The sequence below is a fragment of the Panthera tigris genome, chromosome A3, assembly GCF_018350195.1.
Source record: "Panthera tigris isolate Pti1 chromosome A3, P.tigris_Pti1_mat1.1, whole genome shotgun sequence".
In the NCBI taxonomy this organism is placed as follows: domain Eukaryota; kingdom Metazoa; phylum Chordata; class Mammalia; order Carnivora; family Felidae; genus Panthera; species Panthera tigris.
In genome coordinates, this window is record NC_056662.1 from 70,312,970 (window position 1) to 70,331,059 (window position 18,090).

The 18,090-nt window shown below is 35.2% G+C and overlaps 1 long non-coding RNA gene across 1 annotated transcript in view; it reads right to left on the reverse strand.

The window, feature by feature from the left end:
* Nucleotides 1–5,820: 5,820 nt before the first annotated feature.
* LOC122237023 overlaps nt 5,821–18,090 on the reverse strand; it is a 50,883-nt gene continuing 38,613 nt past the window's right edge. The window contains exons 2-3 of the long non-coding RNA XR_006215220.1: nt 8,458–8,507; nt 5,821–5,904 (exon numbers count right to left, since the gene is read on the reverse strand). This is a non-coding gene — a long non-coding RNA (uncharacterized LOC122237023). The remainder of the gene's footprint in view (nt 5,905–8,457; nt 8,508–18,090) is intronic.

Below are 18,090 nucleotides of genomic sequence, written 5' to 3' on the forward strand. Positions count from 1 at the left end.
TTCATCAGTACCAGCTTATAAGTGAAGATTCACTAAAGAAAGATGAAGTAGCTTATCCAAGGTCACACATTTATTCAATGCCCAGGGCAACTAAAAAGACTCGTCTTCCGATTCCAAGATCAGTTCTCTTTTTGCTACACTAGCCTATGGCTTAATGAAACTGAAACTTAAAAAATATGAAATGATTTTTTAAAACATTTAAAAAATTTTTTAACATTTATTTATTATTGAGAGACAGAGAGACACAGAGTGTGAGAAGGGGAGGGGCAGAGAGAGGGGGAGACACAGAATCTGAAGCAGGCTCCAGGCTCTGAACTGTCAGCAAAGAGCCCAACGCGGGGCTGGAACTTAACAAACCATGACATCATGACCTGAGCCGAAGTTGGATGGTTAAACGACTGAACCACCCAGGTGCCCCAAATATTGTTGTTGTTGTTTTTAATTTTTGTCCAATAAGTTTGAAGCACAGTGACATTCATTTATACTTTATGCTTCCAGGAACATCTTTTGGAAATGATTCTTGAACGAGTCATCACATTCATCCCAAAGATGGGTGCCCAAAGTTAGAAATTCTCTGAAAATGTAGGAGAAGAAATTATGCTCCCTCTTTCTATGATCACAATATCATACCTAGTTTCTTAGTATTAAGGGTCATGAGAGTCACTAGCCTACTTATTTAATACTAATAAATAATACTAACAATTATAAATATTATTATTCTTTTCTAAAGCAATTTCACATTTCCAGGATCCAAAGGAAGCAACCAGAGTATTTAGATTGAAGTATGACCAATTGCCCAAACTATAGAATTGATCAAAGTTAATGGAATAGAAATTTTCCCATCAGTATCTTTTCTTCCTGGCTCTAGAGTGCATAATTGTTCCAGGAACCAGAATTAAGATAAACTAGGGAAGTTGGGATGAGATGAGGTCTTGGCGTGTTAAAAGGTACTAGAAAGTGAAATAATGCATTTGGACTGAGTGAGATGGACCCATGCCAGTTCTGAGGCTTCCCTGGACTGTGAGGGGGTGGTCTTCAAGACAAATAGCTTGTCAGTCTCAGGCACTCCAATCTCTTTCACCACCCTCTCTTTCCCATGGTGTCCATTTAACCATATGAAGTCATTTCCTATCAAACTGCTTGTCACCAGTTTAGCTCCTTCCCAAAGGCTAGCATCTATATTTTATACTTTAATGCACTGTGAAGATTGGTGAAGGGAAACAAAATTTTAGAAAGCCAAGGTATTAGATGTATGAAAGGGCATTTTACCTATGATTCAAAGAAATTAGATTCTGGAATTTGTGTGCATGTATGTCTGATAATGTCAACCTCTATGGCAAAATTCAGTGTGACTTCAAAATGCATTTAAAGGAAAACAAAAGGTCATATAGTCTCTTCATGTTTGCTTTTGTTCTTTTAAAATTTTTTTTCAACGGTTTTTTTTTTTTTTTTTTTTTTTTGGGACAGAGAGAGACAGAGCATGAACGGGGGAGGGGCAGAGAGAGAGGGAGACACAGAATCGGAAACAGGTTCCAGGCTCCGAGCCATCAGCCCAGAGCCTGACGCGGGGCTCGAACTCACAGATCGCGAAATCGTGACCTGGCTGAAGTCAGACGCTTAACCGACTGCGCCACCCAGGTGCCCCTGCTTTTGTTCTTTTAGTCTATATCATACATGGATAATAAGCACTGGTTAATTTCTGTTCATAGTTAATTTTTAAACACACATTTTAATATTCTTCCACTGGTTATTCACCCAGGATTGTTTTAAGCACTGATATAATTCATGGCTTTCTTTTATCCCAGACTCCCCATTTTTCCAGTTTTAATTAATAGTTCTTCATTTGGAAAACAAGACTTTCTTGCATTTGGATTTTTGCTGTATTTTGAGTCTGGAATTTGTAAGATATGACTTAATTTTTATTAAAAACTTACATTTATTTCTAAAATAAATTAAGAGTTCTCATCATAGTCAACTGACATTTTGGGGGATTGTTTAGTTTGATGACAGAGGGAGAATCCTAAAATTCACTGAAGTTTATTACCTATTTGTTTTTGTCAAATCATGTTAAGTGTCTCTGGATATATGAAAACTATAGAAAAAATTAAAACTAATAGTGCTCTATGGTTAGATTTTCACACTAACATCAAAAACAACAAAATAAATTGGTGAATTTTACACATATTAAAAGGGAGATTATTTACATTTTTATTATTTCTTATTTATTTTCTAATTTTGAGGGGAGACCGAAGAATGAAAACAGGCAAGGTAGAAAAGAAAAAAGGGAGGAAGAGATACTAAAGGATAAATACAAATGTCAAAAGCAATGGAAACAAAAATCGAGAAGAGGAAACATTATTCATTGCATCAAGATAAGATGAAACAATTGAGACTCAAAGAAAAGAAAAGAAACGGGCTCCAAAGGCCTAGTTGCCTACCCTTCAAGTCTAATGAAAAAGTTCAAGCACTAGAAACCACTGAATGAATGTGTCTGTAGAAAATAGATAAAATCTCCACCTTCTACTTCTGATTTCCAATGGGGCTAACAGTCTCTTCAACACCTCTATCCCACTGGCATCACCTGGTGGCAAAGTGGAAAGTGTTGGTCGCACCTCCACTTCTTGTTTTCAAGAGGAATGAGGAAAAGCAAAGGAGGACCTAGGGCTAGAATATTAAGTCACCACTAAATGAAGTCAGTGTTAAGAGATTTCTCCTGGTTCCAACTCTTACAGACAAGTCAGTCTAGTCTACCCTTCACCCCTACTCCTCTAGAGTTAAAGATCTAGAAAATAAATTTACAGAGGAGGTTGAATTGAAAAATAGAATGCCAACAAGTTCACTAAATTTAAAACTTTTGCTTCCTAAGAGACACAGATGGCAAGTCTGTTATAGTTAGCTCATCACAGGAGGTTTTTAAATAGCCCTGGTTAAGAATTAACTTATGAACATGTAGCCATTAAAATTCAATAAATCTAGTCAGCACAAAAACATGCAGTGGACAAGAACAATAGTAGATGCCTTCCCACTCATTTTTTAATAGTAGGCTCAAATAGGTTTGATGATTTAAGAATTTTAGGGAATTGTGTGTTTGTATGTGTATATTCTGATGGAAAAAAAAAAAAGCAGAAATCATGAAATAAACAAAGGCTTTCATCCTTACGATCCTGCTCAATTTATTGTTCAGAATGTTAGAAATATGTTCAATGCAACACCAGTTTTAGATTCCCTTATAAGAAATCAACTTAATGGAAAGATATTTAAGCTAACATATGTATAAGATGAAATAATATCCACTGTATATTTTTTGTATATTTTCTTAGCCAATAAGAGTCATTACCTAGAAAGCCTTTTTATAACAACAATGAAAAAAATGTTTTTTGAGGAGATTACAAATGATCTAATGCTAGGAATTCAGTATCAATGTGTTATTATTCCTCTGTTCTCTGAGGAGAGTGTGGCTTTTTGGGAAGGAACTTTCTTTGAAGGCTTTGGTCAGAAAATGCTGAAATGGCATATCACAGCCTGACACCCCCTGGGTGAGTCATCTGTACCTGGTGCTAGAGCAGCTTTCTGAAAGCCCAACTGGTGCACTTCTCTCCCGTTGGCATAACTATATTTAGAATCCATAGTTAGAGAGCTCAGGGCTTCTCGGGATGGTATTTTTAAATGTGTCATCACTCTAGACATGCTCTCCCTCCCTCTCCAACTGCTTCAGCCTCCCTCATAGTTTCACACATCCACATGGAAAAGAATCAAGAAAAATCACATTCTAAAGGAATCTGTGACACTAGTCTCATCTGGAATGTTAAGCTCTGGGATTAGACGCATGCTAATAGCTCCCTGGGCTCTTGTGCTTAGCAAGGTTTGAATTGTTCAGGAAGCTCAGCAGTGTGCTGTACAGCACAGTACTGGGCTCATTGTTCAATGTAAGCCTAGGGGAAGAATATAGTAAAATCCAGTGGATTTCTTCCTCTTTCATTTATTAGAACAAGCTTTACAAAGGTTTGCATGCTGGAATAGGTAATTCTGGCAATTGCTAGCTGTGACTATGCTCTGTGATATGTTAAGTAATTATGGAGCATCATGGGGAAACCTAGTGCTTTGTTCTAGCTCTGAAGGGATCTTTCATGAAGTCACTAGAGACAGGAAAGTCACTGTACATAGAATATACACATGAGTAAAGCATTATAGCACGTCTTTGGAATGAAGTATCTTCTGTAGATAATTTGATTCATATCCCAGGAATCTGCATCAAAAACCAACCCTGTTTTACATGCTTTTGGATTAATATAGTCCTGGGCCAAAAAATGGATTGAATGTTAAAGGAATTATTCAATTAGTAGTTTTGTTAATTTATTTAATATAAACTTACTTATCATGTGCCTGCTTTGCAAATTTGTGCACAGTATATTACTATATGTACTGGATTAGAAAAAAAAAAGATGATATTAGTTTCTTAGTATCTAGCTAGAGAAACTAGGATATCTATGACAAGTAAACTTCCAAAACAAAACATTATGATTATTAACCTGTCATAACCAAGAATTGCATAATTAATTCCTGGATGATGTGTATGGAACAGCTAGATCAACACAGGCTATCATGATACAAACAATTTTAAGAGTAGATAATTTATGCTGGTGGAAATAGCTCAGCAAACAAAAGGATGATAGAAGGAAAAGGTGCTCACAGCATAGGCAATATAGAGCAGTGAGGCAAATTGAAGATCCTTGAAGGACAGTGGGGCACCCAAAGCTGTTATGAAGCCATGGGAATGATCTTGAAGGATGAGTGTCTAAAAAAGGAAGCTGATGTTTTCCTGAGGGTGGGATACTGCCATTATGCATTGTATTATAGAATACAGGGGTGGTATTTTAGAAATGGATTTTGGGCAGATGAATATGATAGAATAAATAGAAGTTTTTAAATTTAATTTATTTTTTTAATTTTTTTTTAAATTTTTTTAACGTTTATTTATTTTTGAGACAGAGAGAGACAGAGCATGAATGGGGGAGGGTCAGAGAGAGAGAGCAAGACACAGAATCTGAAACAGGCTCCAGGCTCTGTGCTGTCAGCACAGAGCCTGATGTGGGGCTCGAACTCATGGACCGCGAGATCATGCCCTGAGCCGAAGTCGGACGCTTAACCGACTGAGGCACCCAGGCGCCCCTAAATAGAAATTTTTTTTACAAACCTAGAAGCAAGGATATTAGCTAGGAAGTGCTTTCTCTAATCCAGGATGAGACCAAGGAGGGCTTCAACTTAATCATGGAAGATCAAATGGGAAGGGACTATTTTGAGAAATATTTTTTTGAATAAAATGAAGCCAAAAGTAATGGGGACAGTATCCTTTACATACTGTCGCATCCTTAAGATATCTGAATGAGAGAAAGGCAAAGAAAAGGCCCAAAGACATGATGTATGACTATAATTATGATCCAAACAACAGTGATAATAATTTATTGAGTTATTAAGAAATGGAACGCAATGTGGTACAAACTTTATATACATGTTCTTATCTAACCTCCAATACTCTAGAAGGAAAGTAATATTTTTTATAATTCAGAAATGAGTCAAAGAAGTATAAAATGGTTAGGTAAAATTGCCAAGATTTTCCCAGCCAGGTTTTAAAATCATGACTTATTCCCCCACAGAGCTAAGGAATTTCTAATTATATATTCTCTTCTATAGACCCTTATCCATACCACTGGTATAAATACAAGTTGAGAGCATAGACCTGTGACATGTAAGTGGGAGATATTGATCCTTTAATTAACACTTTCTAGCACACGTTTTCAAAATAGTTATGATTTTATTTACCTTATATACCATTCTCCATTTGACTCATTGAATACCAGGAGAAGTTTTTGTCAAAACCTGATTCAAATCCGTATGATATTATATCTGGAAAAATCAGAATAATATTATATATTATTAATTATAGTATAAATTACATTATATATATATATGACATTTGCTGGTATCCCTTGCTTTTAATGGATCCCTAACTTTTCTAAATGCTTGATGTATTTTTTCTAAACAGCTTTTATAAAATATTGGCATATAACTCCATAGCCTAAATGTTACAATTCTGTTGTGATTTTTAAAACTTCATTTGAGAAGAATTCACACTTATATTTGCTTCTTTCCAGATTGTGGCAACCTCTCCCTATTTCATCAAAGATTATTAAAGTTGAGCTTCCTCATCTACAAGTTTCCTGGTTTGGGGGGATATAATTTATCTGGGCTAGGAAAACTAAATCTAGTTAATTTATGCAGAGAACTTTTAAAAATCCCTAAATAATATTTCAGTTAAAATACTTTTTTATCATTATTTTTTATACCCTTTACAGTCCAAAATCCTTCTTAATAAAATAGAGGAACCCAAATAGAACTGAAGAAAATACTGTTTTCTTTTAGCTTTTAACTGCAATAGTCTTGTTATTATTATTCATACTCCAAATAGAACTCAAAATTCCTGCTTGGATTTGTCCACACTGGGAAGAGACAAAGTCATCTAGGGCACATAATGATGGTGTTAACTTGAATTGCTTTTACCTGCAGCAATAATGGACTGCCCAGCTCCTTTTTCTCCATTGTCAGAGAACCTTCTTTTGACAAATCACATTATAATGAGATCGTTTAAAATGGTTAGATGTGTTGTTTTGTCAGTAAAGCAGAATTTGTGTGTGTGTGCGTGTGTGTGTGTGTGTGTGTGTGTGTGTGTGTGTGTGTTTTCTTTGTCTATTTTAATGCAATTTATCCTTACTGAATTAAAACTATGACCCTGGAGTCATTAACACTAGGGTCTAATCACCTGAACTAATTGTGCAAGGATGAGCAGAGCTGGGAGTACCATGTTTACAAACTGTGCACAAGGCTATTTTCAGCCTTTCTGTGAGAGGGTGAAGGACTGCAAATATGAGTGATACTACCTTGAAGACAAAATTATATAATTGCCCCTTCTAATTTACCAGTGAGAATCCTCAGCTCTGTCACCATGTAGAAAAGAAGAGTAAGTACTTAGGTTCACGGTGAGCCTGCTCAGTGCCAGATATTTTTCATACACTGTTCATTTGAGTCCTAAAATCGGCCTATGCATAATTACTATCATCCCTGTTTTATGAAACAGAACACCAAGGTTCAAGGAGTTTATGTTATTTACCAAATAAGGAGAGAACTTTCAAATATGTTTTAATTAACTTCTTGGGTGGATGAAGATAATCACCCTAGGAAATTGTTGTAGGGAGACTTCTTATCTCACACACACACAAAAATGGAGCTGCTGAATGTCTTTTAAAATCTCCAACATTTATTTTTTGTGGATATTTCCACTTCACTGGAGCTTAATATAAATCCTCCATATCCTAGCATCACTACTGAGCTATAATTTTCTAGGATTCTGACTGCACTTTTATCATCCATGCTCCTTTCTCTAGATTTACTCAGGTAGAGCCAATGAATGAAGGTTGCTTCTGAAAGGCAATCTGTTCTACTAGCGTGAAAGAACATCTAGGACACGTATTGTCATGTACTTTCAACATTGTTGTGCAATGTGATGTGGAGACAGTAAGGCCTAGTGTGTGTACGTCTTCCACGCCATGCAGCTTCCCACAGTCAACCTTTAGCTGTCATCTGTTCCTTCACCCTGCCCACTCTTGGGCCTGTGTATTCAAAGCACAGCAATGTCTTGATAGTGATAATAATAATAATAACAAAAACTTTGTGGATATCAGGTGTAAAGAGATTAGTGCAAAGCCAGCACAGGTGTTTCAGATTCTCAGGGATATTTTTGCAGTAAAATTTCTCTCACAGGGCTATATTGTAAGGAATTGATTGACTCTTAACCAAGATATTTGGCACAACAATGAGATGTAGCAGAATTTATTATAGCTACTAGTGGTATGACTACAATTTAAACTACAGTGACAAGTCCTGCTGCTACTATTTCAATTACCTTGGCTGCCAACAAGCATTTATAGGGCATTTAATATCTTCCATAAACTGTGCCAAGAAATTATATCTTTAGCCTTTGAAAAAACACATTGGAGAAAGTGCTATTATTATCCCTTTTAAGAGGGGGAAAGGCTTAGAAATTTTAAGTAAATTTCTCATATGTAACTGGCAGCTGGTAGAGTGGATACACATCCTAACAGTCTTTTTCTCTCTTCTGGCTTCTTCTACGTCTTGCTGCTTCTGGTAGTAGCACAGCAAGCAAAAAGTCACATCTGTCTAATCAAAAAACTCTGATCTTAACCACTACATTATATTGCTGTTCAATAAAGGATACTAATAATTAAATTTTAAGTATTACATATTGTCTTTAACAATGCATGTAATGAAAGAAAGAAAGAAAGAAAAGAAAGAAAGAGAGAGAAAGAAGAGAGAGAAAGAAAGAAAGAAAGAAAGAAAGAAAGAAAGAAAGAAAGAGAAAGAAAAACTTCGCAGCCAACTTACTTCTCATAGAATGAGGTATGACAATGACAATTATTCACTTGTGGAAGAATCTTCAAAGAAAAAAATACAATTGATTACAAAACTGTGTGCTAAATTTTAGAATATAACACAAATGAAGTAAAAATTGCATTATACATATAGAGAGACAGACAGAGAGAGAATTAGGGAGGATTAAGATTCTTCCTATGGTGTTTTCAATATCAGTTTTATTGACTGATTTATTGAGAATAGAGAATGACATAGAATTGCATTCACTGTTCTGAGTATTGTAAGTGAGAACCTGTGACAGGTATGATGTAATGGAAACAAGATTTGAAAATCACACTTCTGGGGAATCAAGGTTACCAGAAACATTGGCTGCCATAAGGCTAAACAAATGACATTGTAAACAAATAACAGAAAATGCTTATACCCTCTGTCCCCTTTCTGCACTCTTGCTTTCATTTTCTCTTTCTTTCTCTCTGTATGTGTATACTCAAGCCCTAATGTGCTGGAAGAGCTATAGAACTTGGGAATTTTCTAAAATCAGATTATAGAATAACAATTGATGGCTTTATAATTCTCCTATATGAAAGAAATCAAAATGTAAATTCAAGTTATTTATATATTTATTTAATTCATTTAGATTATAATTTATATCTGTCCTTATAATTTACAGCTGTAAAATTGTATGGTTATGAAAGTTGAAAGTGAATCTTAGTCTTATGGGAAATCCTTTTACTGACAAAGACTTTGTCTATGACCAAATTTGAGTCAGGCTCCTTTGATTCCTCTTTTAGAGTAGGTCTGAAGCTGGACTCTGTCCTTAGCCATATTAGTCCAGTTTTAGCAAAAGTCCTGTTGAGTCAGTTTAGCGAATATGTCTAACCCTCAATATCTGGGCAAATTTCTCATCTCCCTGTCATATCACCCTGGCCTGCTTTCAGCAAGAATTCTGTTGAGTTGGTCTACCAAGAATCCCTCCAGCTTTGATGTTTCTTCTTCCCAATTTGCTGCTTGACTGTAAATTTCTGTTTGCCCTTGCTATATCCAGAGTTTAGCCTCATTTCTCTTCTCTACGGTAAAACACCCATTGTAGTAATACCTCTTCAATAAATTCTTCCTTACTGTCTTTACAAATGTCATGGATAATTTGTTCTTCAATACCACATAAGAAAATTTTCGTAAGTTTTCTCTACCAAACCTAACACTTGCATGGCTTAAGCCACCCAGCCTGTGATATTTTGTTATAGAAATCTGAACAGACTAGGCATACCCTAATGCCTGTCTTCTCTCATATTAACTCAAAATTACACCTAAATCTCCTCTTGCTACTTCTGGTATTTTGCACAGCATGCAAAAAGTCACAGAGTTTTTTGATTAGTAATTGATACAACAGAATTCAGAAAATCAATAAGATAATATAACATTTGAGCATCACTACAGATCAACTTGGCTTAAATTACATTTATAGACTACATCATCCAACAACAGCAGAATATGTATTCATTTCAAGCATACATGAAGTATTTACCAAGATAGACCATATGCTAGACCATAAACAAGATTTAATCAATAAAAGTAAATTAAATCATACAAATTATATTCTATGAGTAAAATATAATAAATTAAAAATGAATAACAAAAAAATCTGGAAAATTCCTAAGTTTTTGGACATTATTTCTAACTAACATATGGGTCAAGAAAATATTACAAAAGAAATAGAAAACATTTTTTATTGAGTGAAAATGAAAATGCACGTGAACATTTGGGAGATGCAGCTAAAACAGTCTTTAGAAAAAAAGTATAACATTAAATACTCATATTTAAAAAACATGAAATATAAAAAATCAATGATGTAAGCTTCAATTTTTTGGAGTTTATGGAAAGCCACTGCTCAAATCTCTTCTGAGAAGCATAGTTGACTGACACTCTTACATTTCTGTCATGTTTCCATGTTTCTTCCTTCTTCTGGGTTTCTCCCAGCTAATGAATGAAAACAGCCAGTGGAGACACAGTCATCAAGTTATCTATTTGGAGAAACAATCCTTCCAGATGGTAATTTTGACCCTATCAATCACTTTCTCTTTTCTCAGAGAGTGATATTTGAGGCCCTTTTCTATTTGTATGTGCCCTTTTACAATTTATATATTTTCAGTAGGGGAAGACCCCATCACAAGATTGTATTTTACAATCCTTTCTTGAATATTCAAAATTATAATTTTCATTTTACTTTGATGCTTTGAATTCTGAATTTCTTGCTGTCTAATGCTGCATTGAATATGGTTCTGTTTGGAAATAGTTTCTGTGCTATCTTGTGACATTTTCAGTTATGGGCTGCCATGGCTATCACCATGGCCTGTAGCTAGGGAAACCTGTAAGCCAAAGAAAAATATTCTTTCCCTCCAATATTTTTGTGTGAACTGGATGATTATCCTCAGCAAACTTGCCAAAGTTTTTAATATGTCAATATATTAATTATTTTTCTTTCTGTGGAATATGTAACTAGTTTTGTTTGTTGGATTGGACTATAATTTCTCTTCATTATTTTCTTTCCTTTCTGACACATTTGTCTTCCTAATATAACTATAAATTTTGTGCCTTGAATTTTTTATATGGATAATTTGAGATCAACATTCATCCTAAATCCTTGATCACCCTCACAGCTGAGCTGAATAATCCCATACCCAAAGATACCTCCCTTTTTCTTTTTAACCAATCTAAAGCTGGATAACTATGGTCTTACCCAAGATAAATAAGAGGAAAGAAGCAAACGTCTGTCTGGCCTTTCTTATAAAGACTATTTTTAAATGAATAAAAAAGTTCATGAGAGAAAACTCTCCTTTATATAAGAACTAGATCCAATAAACTCAAGGGTAATGAATGAAATAAGTGGATCAAAGCACTTATGCCCAATGATATTGGCTAATTCATTAAGTCAAAGATAAACTTTAAAATGAACGTGTCAGGTTGACATAATGGTAAACTTTATATTTTACTAAGAGTGTACAATAGAAAATATTCATAACTATATGTATTTATTAAAAGTTTTTATATCTGGGGGTGCCTGGATGGTTCAGTCAGTTGAGCGTCCAACTCTTGTTTTGAGCTCAGGTCATGATCTCACTGTTTGTGAGATTGAGCTATAGGTCAGGCTCTGTGCTGACGACAGGGAGCCTGCTTGGGATTCTCTCTCGGAGTCTCCCCCTCTCTCTGCCCCTCCCCAGCTTGTGCTCACTCTCTCTTTCTCCCCCTCATAGTTAATTAATTGATTAATTAAAAAATGATTTTGTACCTGAATCTAAGCTTCTCTATATCTATTCCCCAATTAACTTATGAGATAGGAGAAAGAGGATCGTGACAAATAATATCACACTTTACAGAATGTGGAAAATTACACCAGAGAGGTGACATATGGAGAACGCATATGGAGGAAAATGTTGGGAGAGAGAACCATTCCTGATAAAAAGAGATGTCTGAGAATATCAACTGAATTCAATATGAGACTTTAGGTGGACGCTTATTAAAACAATCAACCAAAAAACCTATATAGACTTTTTTTTTAATTAAGCTAAGTGAATATAGACACTGTATTTGATCCCCTGTGAAATCTTTATTAATAATTAATAATGTTGCAATCAGTAAAAGTAAATAATGATTAATTATCATTGGATATGTTTACTGTATTTTTCTTAAATTTATAAAAGTTATGTGCTAGAAATATTTACTAATATATTTATAGTTAAAATGATCAGATGTCTAGGAGTTGCTTTATAAAAGATGCTTCAGAAAAAAAGTGAGGTGGGGTGGTGGAGTAAATGGAACAAGAATGTAGACACTGAATCCCAGAAGATTTATTTTACTGTCATCTCTATTTTTGTGTATATGAAAACTGCAATTATAGAACATTAATTTATAAAGACTCTGTGGATCTGCTACATGAATCCAAGTGATTATCCTCTACTTAGATCTTCCTGTTTGAGTTCTAAATACAACGCAAACAGCATCAAAAGGAGCCGAGTTTGGAGGAAACCTACTGATAACCGTATACCTAGACTTCTGCTCAATAATTTAAAGCTTACATCTTAGAGTTTACTATGTAGAGTGATTATATAATTTATCAGGCAGGCAATATATGTTAGTATGAAACAGGAGGCCAGCAGCATAAACAGGGGAAATCCAGAAAGCAAAGCACATAAGAGTATTTTATTTTTATTCATTTTAAGAGCTACTTAAAAATTAAGCTGAACAGAAGGGAAAGATTCTCCCATAATGCATAATAAAATTTAGTCAATCTTAGTTGTACCTGTAGTTCAGGCCATTCCATGCCTGTGTAGTTCAAGGACACACTTGTGGCTTGTACATGATGACTAATGAGACTATGAAGCTCACTCAACTGTGAGTCATGTGCTCCCTGCCATCCATCTACTGGTTTAGACTTTTCCTGGTATTTGGCTAAGGCTTACTTAACCTCCTGTATAAATATAAACAAACACTTCCCAATGGGCAAAACTTCCATGAGCCACAGAAGCACAAGAAAGTCAAAATATCATGTCGCTTCAGGCTTTACGTTGTTTCTGCAAGATACTTCAAACTGTCAAGGAAAAAGTAATTGTGCTTGGATACACCAAATGCCTTAAACTTTAAGTGAGATTTTGCATCCTGAATTCTACTCATGCTTATTTTCCAAGGTTTGTAGAACATGGGACCATAACCTAATACTTCATTTAATTGAATTTACCTCAAATCTACAGATTCTTCTATGATCCCTATCAGCTGTAAAGATAGAGACTTTTTCCCCATGGCAAAAGACTCATATGTCTGTGTATATAGTCATATTTAAAGAGGGAAAAACACAGACTGATCTAAACATACCTATTGTCTGTTCCTAACTCACCCATCAGATTTGTCACTCCTCCCAGGCGAAGGAAGTCCAGGCTGGTACACTGAACAATGCCCTTCCCCAGGAACATATAAGGAAGAGGAATGAACTATTGACACTATAAGTAGGAAAACTGGGAAGATGTAGGAGTTCTTTCACATGTTAAGTAACAACTGACTAGTACTTAAGTAGAAACAATTAATGGTAAAATAATTTTAATGTCTTTAATCATATTCTCTAATAAACATTTACCTGTCAGAGACTTTGATTTATATACTTCTCTTCTGATGAAGTGATCATCTCATTAGAAAAGCTCAGAATTCTCCTGAAAGAGTAATCCATTCTTCTTCTTCTTCTTCTTCTTCTTCTTATTATTATTATTATTATTATTATTAATGCTTACAATAATTTTAATTCTCTTGGCTACTCCTTACCTTCTTCCTTAGAAAGAAACTTAACTCACAAGGACATAAATATAGGCTTAACTCTTAAACTAAAACAGCATATTAGACATGCAGTCATGAAACATTTTATGTTATATTCAAAACCTATAATCAATAATAACTTACTCTAGACTGTATAGAAAAGATTGTTTATTGGAAATGAGAAATACTAGAGAATGGAAGACTAAAGTTTTAATTTATCATCCTAACATTTACTAGCTCTGTGACTGAGGAATTGACATAACTTCAAGAGTCTGAAGTGTCACCTTTAAAAGAAAAAAAATTATTTTAACAACCTCAACAGACCTTTATACAGATTTATTGAGAAAATGTCTATTAAACTTGTTGTAAAATATTGAAGATTAAAAATTAAATTAAAATTGTTAAACAACAGAGCATATTTTCCACTCCTTACTAAACCATTTTTAAGATATTTCTTCTTTTGGGGAAAATCTCATATGAAAGCAGGAAAGTATTAGTAGACAATGAACATGACTTTACTAGTTATCTTGGAAGTACAGAATTTTAAAGCCCAAAACATTGAGTATATATTTATCAAAACTGTGTGGTAAATATAAATTCTCCTCATGTTAAAAGAGACTACTAAATATATACTTTCAGGACTCACTGAAGTTTGGCCAAACTAAACTTTCTGGAAAATGCAAGTTGAGTAGTGAGTGAGTTGTTAATGAAGTCACTCTAATGGAGAATGCAATGATATTTCTTCTTTCTTCTAAGGAGGAGGGGTTTCCCCCCCTCTTTTATTATTCTCCTTCACAAGTTGATGGATTAGGAGTGTTTGCAAGAAGGAGAGACTAACATTGCATTCCCAATATTTATGGTTTATAAGATGTAGTTGTCCACATACAATCAAGAAGAATGCAATAGAAGAGTTTTTAGGAGCATATGATGTGTTATACTGATTTCTATTTGGAACTTGAGAAGTTAGGGTGCCAACTCAAAGAACTAATAGGGGAGCAAGGCCCACAGGAAAGATTAACAGCCTGCATTCCCAATGTTTGGCATGGAAAAGATGTATGAGTTGCCTCCATAAAAGAAGATTTCAGATAAGGAAAATATGCTGGATAATCTTTATGAGACTATATCCAGGAAAGTGGAGAGAAGATTTAGAGGATCTTAGGAGTAAGAAGTGTGGCATGAACTACCATGGTAAGCCCTGAGCAATAGGCACAATTCCTCCTTTCCTTGACCAGAATAGTCATGAGAAGAAAAGGTGAAGAAAGTGAAAAAGGAGAATACATTCATTCATCTTCCCCAGTGAAAGGCCCCCAAGCCACGTGTGAGGCCTTGACTAAAAGGAAAAGAGAATCTTTGAACTGGATATGCAACTGAAGTTTTATTTAAACAAGCCTGAACTTTTAAATATTAAGATTGGATTTTGAATATCAAAACTTACTCTTCTTGTAACTGAAACTGTTTATAAATCTGTTGCTTCCGCTGAGGGCATGGAACATCTCCGACAAGGTATGCTCGAGTGTAATGTAGGACAAATAAAGACTCAAAGTCCCGCCTATCTAATAAACTGGCTACTTATTTTCATATGGCAATGTTTTATCTTCAAATTCCATCCACTTATTACTTCGGTGAAGTCTTGAGTCATTATGACATTTATCAATCTCCCTTTACAAGAATTCAACAGTAAGACTATTTCATATGGATTTATTATTATATCCCAACTACTCATTCCAAATCATAGACTCCTTTGGTTCTTATTCTTCTGTCCTTTATGCTGACAAACAGACCATTTTTAATTTTTATTACCAGCTCAACCATTCCTTATAATAAAACAGTACAGAAAGTTCTAGTATCTACCCCACATTTCTCCCTCCAATCTTCATTTTCTCTTTACTTCTTACCATCTATTTTTTTAACTTAAATTAGGAGAAGAGTATGTTCAGGAGCAGATCTTAGTCTATGCCTATGTTTTTATTTTCTCTTCTCCCTCACACTTCTCATAAACAGACCAATGGCTAGTATTAGACTCATGAAAGACAAAGAGAAAAAAAAGATAGGGATTTGTGGGTAATGATAATAAAGTCTAATTAAATGGACAGATGCCATAAAGACAAATACACCATTCTTTTAAAGCAACTAAATAAAGAAAATGGTATTGACCAATGCTGACAAATTCAAGAAGGACTAATTAAGGAAAAAGACAGATTTTCTCATAGTGTGCCTTTAACATCAGTCCATGTCAGAAGTATTATTTATGGGTGAATAGGAATCCTGAAAAGCCTCACACACAACCTAATTTGGAGAGAAGAAGAGGGAGATACTCTATTTATCTTTCCTCTTTTCTTACTGGCAGGAGGATGGTGTGTAGAATGGAAAGTAAGAACAGAAAGCTTGGCTGGGGTGAGATAGGTGGAAAGAAGAAAGCCAATAGTAGGAGCTGATTCTTCTTACAAAGGATGTAGAATTTTGCTAAAATTGAGGAACAGTCTGAATTCATGAGACTTTCCTCTATAAAAGCAGGATACCTAGGGAGGATACACCACTGGGAGAAAAGGATTCTTTCTCAGAAAAGAGAGTCCAACATACTCCAACTAAGACTGCATTTAGTCATCAGGCCACAGAGATGATAAATAGATAAAACTAAATTCAACCCTACATTATAAGGATCATATACCATGATCAAGTGGAATTTATTCTAGGAATACAAGGTTGGTTTAATATCCTCAAATCACTGAATGTGATACTCAACATTAGCAAAATGAAGGATAGCAATCATATGATCATCTCAAGAGATGCAGAAAAAGCATTTGACAAAACCAAATATCAATTTATGATTAAAACTGTCCACAAAGGAGGTGGGAATATGCCTTAACATAATAAAGGCCATATATGACAAGACAAGAGCTAACATCATACTCAATAATTAAAAGCAGGAAATTTTTCCTCTAATCTCATGAAAAAGACAAGGATGTCCAATCTCATCATTTCTGTCCAACATAGTACTAGAAGTCTTAGCCAGAGGAACTGGATAAGAACAAGAAATAAAAGGCATCCAAATTGGAAAGTAAGAAGTAAAACTGTCACCATTTGCAGATAACATGAGACTATATATAGAACACCCTAAAGACTACCAAAAAACTGTTAGAACTAATAAATGAATTCAGTAAAGCTGCAGGATACAAAATCAATATGCAAATATATGTTGCATCTCTACACAATAATAATGAACTATCAGAAAGAGAATTTAAGAAAATCCCATTTGCAATTGTTGCATCAAAAGAATAAAATATGTACAGGGCGCCTGGGTGGCTCAGTCGGTTAAGCGGCCGACTTCAGCTCAGGTCATGATCTCGTGGTCTGTAAGTTCGAGCCCCGCGTCGGGCTCTGTGGTGACAGCTCGGAGCCTGTTTCAGATTCTGTGTCTCCCCCCCACCTCTCTCTCTCTGACCCTCCCCCGTTCATGCTCTGTCTCTCTCTGTCTCAAAAATAAACGTTAAAAAAATTAAAAAAAAAATAAAATATGTGGTAATAGATTTAATCACAGAGGTGAAAGACCTGTATACTGAAAACTGTAGGACATTGAGCTAAGAAACTGAAGACACAAATAAATGGAAAAAATATTCCATGCTCAAATATTCGTAATACCCAAAGCAATATACAGATTCAGTGCAATCCCTCTTAAAAGTCCAGTGGCATTTTTCACAGAAATGAACAATCCTAAAATGTATATGGAACCACAAAAGACTTCTACAAGCCAAAGCAATCTTAAGAAAGGAGAACAATGCTGGAGGCATCATTCTCCCTGATTTCAAACTATATTACAAAGTTTTAGCAATTATAGCACTATAGTATTGCTATAAGAATAGACACATATCAATGGAGAGCCCTGAAATAAACACATGGATAAAGGTCAATTAATTTAGGACAGATAAGACAAGAATATACAATGGAGAAAAGATAGTTTCTTCAATAATAGTGTTAGGAAAACTGGACAGCCATATGCAAAAGAATAAAATTGGACCTGTATCTTAAACCATATACAAAAATTAACTCAAAACTCATTTAAAACTTGCATGTAGGATATGAAACCATAAAAGTCTTAGAATAAAACATAGATAGGTTCCGGAAGATGGCGGCGTAGGAGGACGCGGGGCTCACAGCGCGTCCTGCCGATCACTTAGATTCCACCTACACCTGCCTAAAGAACCCAGAAAACCGCCAGAGGATTAGCAGAAGGGAGTCTCAGGAGTCAAGCGCAGACTAGAGGCCCACGGAAGAGGGTAGGAAGGGCGGCGAGGCGGTGCGCGCTCCACGGACTGGCGGGAGGGAGCCGGGGCGGAGGGGCGGCTCGCC